The following is a 9,546-nucleotide window of genomic DNA, read 5'->3' as shown; positions in this document are numbered from 1 at the left end:
CTTGCAGAGCTGTTCCATGTGCCCTGGCTCTGGTCCTGCTCCCTCTTTAGGAAAGAAATAAAGCTATGACTTGAGAGTTCAGCTGAGAAGAGACGCCCTCATCAGTGGGCTGGATGCTGATATCGGTACTCCAAGCCCATGTGACCCCCACCGCCTTCTAACCAACCAGAGGCAGAGGAGACAGGGAAGAAGGGGGAGGCTGTGGCTGTGGACCGGCCTCCTGCACCTCCGAGCTCTGGGTTTGGTAACACTCATCGTCACTGTGCAGAACCCAGGTCACCGTGGAAGGAGATTATCCGGGCCTTGGTTGTGAATAGCAGTGTTTAGTTCTTGTTGGCCCACTAGATCCTGGCCTTCTGTTGTTATATTGTCAATAGCAACAGGAGGGAGGGCTGTCCTCTCCATGTTGGGAGCTCATTTTTCCTCCTGTAGATGGACTATAACCAGGCTGGGGCCCCACACAGAGGCTGCATGCTCTGGGCACCCCAGAGAAGCCTTAAAGTCCAGACCCTGGTGGCCAGTGAGGAGTAGGTAAGTTTAGTTCTGCCCCAGGCAAACTGTGGTTTCCCTAGTGGCTCAGAAGGTAAAGAATCTGCCTGCAATGCAGGAGACCCGGGTTCAGTCCCTGGGTCGGGAAGATTCCTGGAGAAGGGAATGGCTACCCATTCCAGTATTCTTGCCTGAAGAATCTCATGGACAGAAGAGCCTGATGGGCTACAGTCCATGGGGTCACAAAGAGTCAGACACAGCTGAACGCCTTGCACTTCAGGCAAACAGAGGGTGGCTGGGGGGGAGGGGACCTGTGAACTCCAGCTATTAGCTCTTCTAAGATGGGACTCTGTGGTCCTTCCTTAGTTTTAATGGCAACACAGTAGCCTTGAGGCTTCCTTGGGTAGGCCTAGAGCACAGGGAGCAGAGGGGGAGAAAAAGGAAAGGAAAAAGGGAGAGAAAACAGAAAAGAAACTTGTAAGTAGAGAGAAGGGCTAGGGATGGGATGAGGAGAAAGGTAACTTGGAGAAGGGCAGTAACACCCTGTGGCAGCCTTGGGCACCACTTGGGCTGTGAAGCCAAAGTAGGTCCCACAGGCCCCACAGGCCTGGATGAAAAAATTAAGGCTTCTTTCTAGCAAGGGACTTCATTTCCCATTGGGAAGGAGCTGCCATCATGGGTGGATGGGTGGGTGAGTAGGACAAAGATCAGTGGGATAGAGTTTGCCAGGAACTGAGTAGGTAAAAAGGGGGAGGAACAAGAGTCAGAGCCCACCAGGCTCCTCTGTCCATGGGATTCTCCAGGCAAGGATACTGGAGTGGGTTGCCCTTTCCTTCTCCAAGGGATCTTCCTGACCCAGGGATCGAACCCAGTGCTCCTGCATTGCAGGCAGACGCTTTAACCTCAGAGCCACAAGCAGCCTGAAGAAAGGCCCCTGGACTCTGTATCACCCATATTTGACATCTAGGTCCTCTTTTACAGAAATTCTAGAGCTTCCACTAGTCAACTGCAAGGCATTGTGTCTACTCTCCCCAAATCCCTTCCCGGACCAAGTGAATGAGGTTGAGAAAGACAGGTGAGGGCCTGAAACATGATTAGAGGAGGCGGGGCGGGGGGGGTGTGTGGAAAATAAACTCCAGATTAGTTTGAGAATAGGAAGAGTTAAAGAGCCTTAAGCTTTTCAGTCACTCCTACTCAGGGATTTGGAGTATTAATTACTCTAACAATAGCAAATCATTGAGTGGATTGTCTCTTCTCTCCCTTCAGTAAAAAATGTTAAGTATAGGCTAGTCCCAGGGAAGGCCCACTGGGAACAGTTCATTAGGATCAGGGTCAATGGTTAGTAGGCCAAAGGGTTACACCCTCCAAGCCTTGGACCAAGAGTGTGGGCAGCTGGTATAGGGATGAGTGAGGCTTCTTTCATGAAAGGCCCTTATCCTTCCAGAGGGAAACTGTGAGTCAGTATACATCAGCTAGGTGGTGGGGGCGGTTAGAAGGGACGTCAGACAGAGGCTGTATGGAATGGGTTCCATTCTCAGGACCCTGCTACTTCAGGGCCCTCCAGACTCACTCAGGAATCCCAGGGCTCCTGGGTAGGTCCAATCCAGCAATCTGCTTGGGTGCATTTTCAGGTAAGTCTAGGTTGCTGATAATGTCCGCAAATAACAGGAAAACAATGGCAGTATCTCTTAAAAGATGCAATGTCAGGTTTAAGACTATGTAAGAATAGGGATGAGGAGGCCTCATTCCCAAAGAAGGGTAAACCCTACCTGAAAAATCTTGGAAGGAGCTGTAGGAGGAAGAGTGAGCTAGAGAGAGAAGGAGTGACCCAGGAGCAGTGGCCCTGGAGGCTTTGGCACTGAGTTCCAATGTGGGCTGAGAAAAGGCACATTGTATTTGGGCAAGGGTCAAGTGAAACTCTAGGAAAATGTCAACCCTGGAGAGTGAATAGACTTGTCATGTTAGATGCCTCAAAGGGGCCTTAAGTGTTCCTTTGATCAGGGGAAGACACAAAAGGTGCACTATGCAGAAATAACCTCCCCAGGAAGGCAAGTGGGTTTAGTGGGTTGTCAGAGAAGGGCAGAAGGCCACTGCACCATCCTTCTCACAGGACAGGAAGCTGGTGGATGCCTGCCCGAGTAGTCACGTGTTCACACGTAGGGTCTTCACAGGTCCTGAAGGTCTTTGAGGATAGGTTGCCACCAACTCTGACTCTTGCTTGTGGATTCCTTCCACCATACCTTTGGCATCTATTTCTAAATCTGCTTCAGCCTGCAGGGTGGAGGGGGGCTGCAGTACCAGCTCTGTCTGATTTGCTTTATTGATCTTTTCTTTTTTGCTTTATGGACTGACTACCTTTATATAACACAAACCCTTAAAACTCATGACTTTCCCTTCTTTATTATGTAAAATCTTGAACTTTCAACATTTTTCTTTATTTATGCTATTCATCTGTCTTTCTAGTTAAAAACTGAAAATAAGTGTTTTTCCAGGAAGCATGTGTCAGGAGGGAAAAGAGGCTCCTGTTTGTTGAACCCTACTAGTTTGGGCTAAAAACTGAGTGGCTTGTATGAACCTGACCTTGACTATGATCCCCACTTGATGGTCATCTCTATGTAAGTGTTTTTCACTTGGCCAGCTAGCTTAGCCTTCAGCAGGTTGTGTCCGTTGCTAAGATCTGGAGGCAGGGACTTGAATGACCCTGTGAAGCAGAGCAGCTAAGCCAGGAATTGCAGTGTGGGAGCAGGGGACCGATAAAAGAGCTAAGGGACATAGAGGGGCCACTCTCTGTCCCAGGGCTGCTGCTGTGGTGTAGTCTCCTAAATGAGGGCAAAGTGAGGATGGGTGAAGTCAGTCAAGTGATCTGCCTGAGGTCACACAATTAGTGGACAGTAGATTGTCCACATTTAGGGGCATCAACCACTTTAGTATCAGTTAGGGACCTGGTGGGGAAAATAGAGGGAGTTTAATGAAGGGATTATTTAGCAAGGTATGGGCAGGGCTTAAGGAACTGACAAAGGGTGGTGTGGTACTTCAGATTTAATAACTTTGAGGAAGTATTACCATCTCTAAATCTGAAGTGTCAAGAAGAAGGAATAATTACTAGAACCCAGAGAGAGGACCTGTGAAGAGAGGGCTGCCTGACCCGACTTGTGACCTTTGGTGGAGACACTAATCCACGGTGATTGGCAGGGAAGGAACTAGGGGGATAAATAATCCTCCCGTCTTCCAACTTCCTGCTGTTACCTCCCTTTGCCTGGGTATGACTAGAGACCAGAGGTCACAGGAGCACCATGGATGCCATATGGATAGGTTCATCATCTGGGGTGCCGGTTAGGGTGAAGGGTGGAGGCTGAATCTGGAGGAGCACATGGAATCTATCTAGCCACCTAAGAAAACAGGGAAGATTGGTTCATAGTAGCCTCCACATTTTTTTCTTCCTTCTTTATTGTCATACCTGGTCCTACATGACTTAGAGATGCTAGAGTTTTACTACTCCCTTTCTATACCCTGAGACCCCCAGCCTAGTCATCAAAATCTAGACACTGATGATTAGGCTGGGGGTCCCAGGGTATAGAAAGGGAGTAGTAAAATTCTAACATCTCTAAGCCATCCTCTCTTTTCTAGACCCTGTTGCTCTATAATGGCTGGAAGTGGAAATCACTATTATTTCTTTGATCAAAATCAATTCTTTTGATTTTCACTTCTAGCCATGATAGAGTAACAGGGTCTAGATTACTTTCCAACCATCAACAATTAAAAAAACTAGACAACATAAATGTATGGATAGCTTCAGATTCTGAACAACAGGCAGTACAGGACCGTGATCCCTGAGATGAAGGAAATAAAGGAGGTGAGCCCTGTGATTGGGGCTATATTTCTGGATGATGCACTAGGGGAAGGAATCCTGAGCAGAGTATGATGGTTTTGCTGAGTTGAACGACAAGAAAAGGAAGATCAAAGAGAAACTTTGGCTGGAAGTTTTGGGGCAGAGGTCTAGAAAAGAGAGGATTCTGTAGAAAAAGCTGCAGGAATCTGCATAAGGGTTCTCTTGAGTACTTGTTTAATACGAAGATATACACACAGAATGAAGCTATATAAGGCTGGGCAAAGAATGACCAGGAGCTGAATAATTCACAAACTGCACATGGGACTGAGAAATGTTCAAATATTGACCAACTTGATCCCCTAGGGCATTGAGAAGACACCACATAAGGGCCCTGCCCAGCCAGTAGAACCAAACTGTGCTGCGTGTGTGCTAAGTCACTTCACATGTCTGATTCTTTGCAACCCTATGGACTGTGGCCTCCAGCCTCCTCTGTTTATGGGATTCTCCAGGCAAGAATACTGGAGTCTGGTTGCCATGTCCTCCTCCAGGTTATCTTCCTGATCGAGGGATTGAATCTGCAACTCCTGCATTGCAAATGGATTCTTTATGGCTGAGCCACTAGCGAAGCCCAGGACTAATCTATCCCTAGAGAAATGAAAAGTTTAGACTCACTCTAACAAAGCTTAAAACAATCTCCTAAGAACCAGTCTTATCCATAAGTAACCTAACTGCCTGCTAAATAAAAATCCAATACTATTTAAAGGAAGGTTAAAAAAAAAAGTAGGCAATCCACAATGTAACTTTAAAAAAAATCCAACATCCAGTTTAAAAAAAAATCACTAGACTCACCAAATAGAAGGAAAATGGGACTCATAACCAAGAGAAAAATCAGGCAATAGAAACAGACTTGGAAATGACAGAGTTGGTAGGATAAGCAGACAGGCAGTATGTAAAGTGTGCTCAAAGATTTAAAGAAAAACATGAATAGAATGAGGAAAGAAGTGAAGTGTGTGTGTGTGTGCTTGTGTGTGTGTATAACCAAATGGAACTTCTAGCAAGGAAATAGTATGATATCTGAAATTAAAAGTCATTAGATGAAATTTAAAGCAAACTGGACGCTGTGAGGAAAAATAAGTGAAATTGAAAACACAGCACTATGCAATGGTTTCTTAGCTATGACACCAAAAACACAGGCAACAAAAGAAAAAAATAAATTGGACTTCAAGATTAAAAACATTTGTGTGTCAAAGGATACTATCAAGTGGAAAGACAACTAATGCAATGGGACAAATATTTGCAAAGCACATAGATGATAAATGATTTGTATCCAAAATACACAAAGAACTCTTACAATGCAACAATATAAAGACAAATGTCCCACATTTAAAAAAGCGGCAAAGGATTTAATAGACATTGCTTCAAAGAAAACATACAAATAGCCAATAAAGACATGAAAAATACACAACATGTATAGTCTTTAGGAAAATGCAAATCAAAATCACAGTGGGATATCATTTCATACCTATTAGTATGGTTATAAGAAAAAGACAGACAGTAACAAGTGTTATAAGAATGTAAAGAGATTGGAACCCTCATATAGTACTGGTGAGAATGTAAAATGGTACCACTGCTTTGAAAAACAAATGGACAGTTCCTTTAACAGTTAAACATAGAGTTACCATATGACCCAGCAATTCTACTGCTAGATATGGTCCCAAGAGAACTGAAAATACATCTCCACCCATACTTGTACATGAGTGTCCATAGTAGCACTATTAATATTGGCCAAAAAACAGAAACAGCTCAAATATGCATCAACTGATGAATGAATAAAATGTGATGTATCTATACAATGGAACACTATTCAGCCATAAAAAGGAATGAAATTCTCATACACGCTACAACCTGGATGAACCTGGAAAACATGCTAAATGAAAGAAGCCAGACACAAAAGGTCATATATGGTATAATTCCATTTATAGGAACTTAAAAAATAGAAAAATTCATAGAGTCAGATGGTAGATTACTGGTTGCCAGGGGCTGGAGGAGGGAGGAATGGAGAATGACTGCTAATGAATATGAGATTTCTTTCTGGGGTGATGAAAATATTCTGAACTTAATAGTAGTGATTGTTATAAAACCTTGTCAATATACTAAAAACTACTGAATTATACACTTTAAAATGGTAGACTTTATGGCATGTGGATTAAAAAAATGATCTGATAGAAATATATCAGTACTGATATGTGCCAGTCTTCTCAGGAATGCCTGATTTAACTTGACCTCTCCCCTCAGAAGCTGTAGAATCTGTTTTCTCAAGAAGTCTCGCTCCTAGGACTTTAGATTTCATTCTCAGCTGTGGTTGCTACTGGGCTGCCTCCAAAGCCAAAAGAATCCTGTAACAGGTAGTACAGGAGAACTTGTATTTTAGGGTCTATGCAAACTTCGCTGCAGTGTGAGTTCTTTAAAATGCATTGCCAACTTGCTCCCATAGCTAGGCTTGATTGAAAGAATAAAAGATGATGAAGAGACCTTGTACTGTTTACAAAGAGTATTTTCATATTTATACTCTTTTGAACTTAGGCATTTAAATTTCAATTAAACATCATGACTTGTCACACAGGGGCAGACTCTGAACTCCAGCCCCAATTTCTCTCACCTCCCCAAACCTAGTCTTTCTTAGAACATCTGAAATTCATTTTTAAACAAGTCATGGAGAAAAGGCCTCCCACCCAGCCCTCCAAGGATATTATGCAGGCTTTCTGGCATTCAAGGAACTTCTACTGAGAATCTTCCATTGGTCTGCATTTTGCAGAATGATCTCCAAACTAGTCATGGGAAGCCCTAGAGGTTAAATAGCTTGGTCTAGTAGGCTCACCTCCTTAACTATGATGTTTGTACCTCCTTTTTTCACTCCTGCAGGGTCACATCACCCATGACATGCATGTAGCTGTGCACACATGTGCACATATGCGCACCTCCAACCCCCCCCATGCCCCACCCAGCCACCCATACTCCCTCACACCCACCCATCTACCCTCACACCCACCCATCTACCCTCACACACACTGTCCAACCCACACAACACACCCTCCCACCTACCCACATACCCTCCCACCCACCCACCCACACACCCTCTTTAAAGATGGAAATTGAGTCACTTGACTGCCTTCTCTCAGCAGTGCTGTGACCACGGCTAAGTCCCTACTTACATTTCTTTTGTTCTTATTTTATTATGGTAAAAACTATAGAACGTAAAATCTACTGTTTAAACCAGTTTTAAGTAAACGATTCTGTGACATTACCATCCATCTCCAGGACTTTTTCATCTACCCAAACAGAAACTTCCTACCCATTAAACTCAAACTCCCCATTTCTCCCCGACCAGCCTCTGGTGACCACCATTCTACTTTGTGCCTCTGTGAATTTGACTCCTCCAGGTATCTTATCTAAGTAGTTTCATACAATATCTGCCTTTTACAACTTCTGTTTCTTGATGGCAAAGTGTCACCTGGCTCCATTGCTGGCCCAGAGGATGGGGGTTTGAAGGGGGTAACCAGCCCAGCAAAAGGAATAGGGAGAGACCAGAGCATAGAAACAGCCCGAGTCAGAATCAGGAGGGCTCTCTCACCATGACAACAGCTGGAAATTCTTCTGTAAGTTGGCTGTTACAAACAGGAGCCTTTACAAACCCAATCCCAAACACAGGAATTCTCCCCTTGTTGGTCTGTCTCCTGGGCCCCATCGAGACAGCTGGACTTCCCACGCAAGTGAAAATATTCAAGTGCCCGTTCCCAGGTCAGCCTGCTCCCACTTACCTTGAAAGAGAACATAAGCTCCTTCAGAGAAATGAATATTTTTCTGTTTCAAGTTACGTAGAATGCAATGTGAAGGACTTTCAAAATGTCCTTTGCTGTGACTAATTGTGGTTGATGCAATCTATGCCCTGGCAGGTTGGCACGACATGGTATTTACTCAGTCAGGTCTTTGAAATTCACTGCAAAGATATGAGTCTCCTGCATGATCCTGCCACCAGCTTTTGTGAAGATGAATGAACCAATTCCTTATACTGAAGGAGAGAAATTTTCACTGGATTTGAGGTAAAGCCACAGATAGACTGGAAGCAAGGAGATATGAAAATGAAGGTGAATCTCACGGGCACTGTGATGTCCAGACCAGATCTGGTGGTGGAGGACTGAGTGCATTCTGGGTGGGGGTGCCCAGGCACAAAGCTATGTGAACCTCCACCAAATGAAAAAGCTTAGCTTTCCCCAAATTCTGCTATGAGAACTCCTGCCCAGTGTGGACAGCCAGCTATACAGATAGTGAAAATGAAGTGCAAGTGTTAGTTGCTCAGACATATCTGATTCTTTGCAACCCCATGGACTGCAGCCCACCAGATTCCTCTGCCCATGAAATTCTCCAGGCAAGAATACTAGAGCCAGTAGCCATTCCCTTCTCCAAGGGATTTTCCCAACCCAGGGGTTGAACCCAGTTCTCCTGCATTGCAGGCAGATTCTTTACCGTCTGAGCCACCAGGGAAGCCCCTACTTGACTTTTACAAAACACACTAATTTGTTTCTTTTTGGATGGTGCATCATTTCCTCCTAGGAGCCATAAGCCTTAACCAGCTTCAGAAGTCCTCTGGCACAGACGATGCCATCATGAAGGCAGGAGGAGTTCCTCCTATCTCTGCAGAAGACCTGGCCACAGCAAATGAGATTGATCGTGGGTGTCAAGGATTGGAGGGGTAGGAGGAAGATTTAGAGAAGAGGAAAGAGTAATTTTCCCCTGGAGATGTAGGACAATGGTGTTCTTTGCTGAGAAAGATGAGAAAGCAATTTCCCCAAGGGTTCAGAAAACAGGGTTGTTTCCCTCATTGTTGGGTATTCAGTATAGACCTGTGAGTGCTGGAAAAATAAGCTAGGTGACCCCTGGCTGCACCGTGGCTACACATCTGAGGTCTCTCTGTTCTGTTCTTAGTCTGCCCAGGTTAGAGGAGGAAGAGCAGAGTTGAGGACAGTGGGTACCTACCTCTGAAGTGATAAAAAGTGAAAGTGTTAGTTGCTCAGTCATGTCCAACTCTTTGTGACCCCATGGACTGTGGCCCGCCAGGCTCCTCTCCTGTGGAATTCTCCAGACAGAAATACTGGAGTGGGTAGCCATTCCCTTCTCCAAGTGATCTTCCCGACTCAGGGATCGAGCATGGGTCTCCTGCATTGTGGGCA

General features: G+C 44.9%; 1 long non-coding RNA gene across 1 annotated transcript; it reads left to right on the top strand.

Annotated features, from left to right (window-relative positions):
* The first annotated feature begins 7,973 nt into the window (after positions 1–7,973).
* Positions 7,974–9,266, top strand: LOC110134988 (uncharacterized). Its single transcript, XR_002313213.2, has 3 exons — positions 7,974–8,116; positions 8,272–8,418; positions 8,930–9,266. It is a non-coding gene; the product is annotated as an uncharacterized lncRNA (long non-coding RNA).
* Positions 9,267–9,546: the final 280 nt, after the last annotated feature.

This window comes from Odocoileus virginianus, chromosome 6 (genome assembly GCF_023699985.2).
Source record: "Odocoileus virginianus isolate 20LAN1187 ecotype Illinois chromosome 6, Ovbor_1.2, whole genome shotgun sequence".
NCBI classification, from domain to species: Eukaryota; Metazoa; Chordata; class Mammalia; order Artiodactyla; family Cervidae; genus Odocoileus; species Odocoileus virginianus.
The sequence above is the reverse complement of the archived record's forward strand: the minus strand, read 5'-3'. Positions and strand labels throughout refer to the sequence as shown.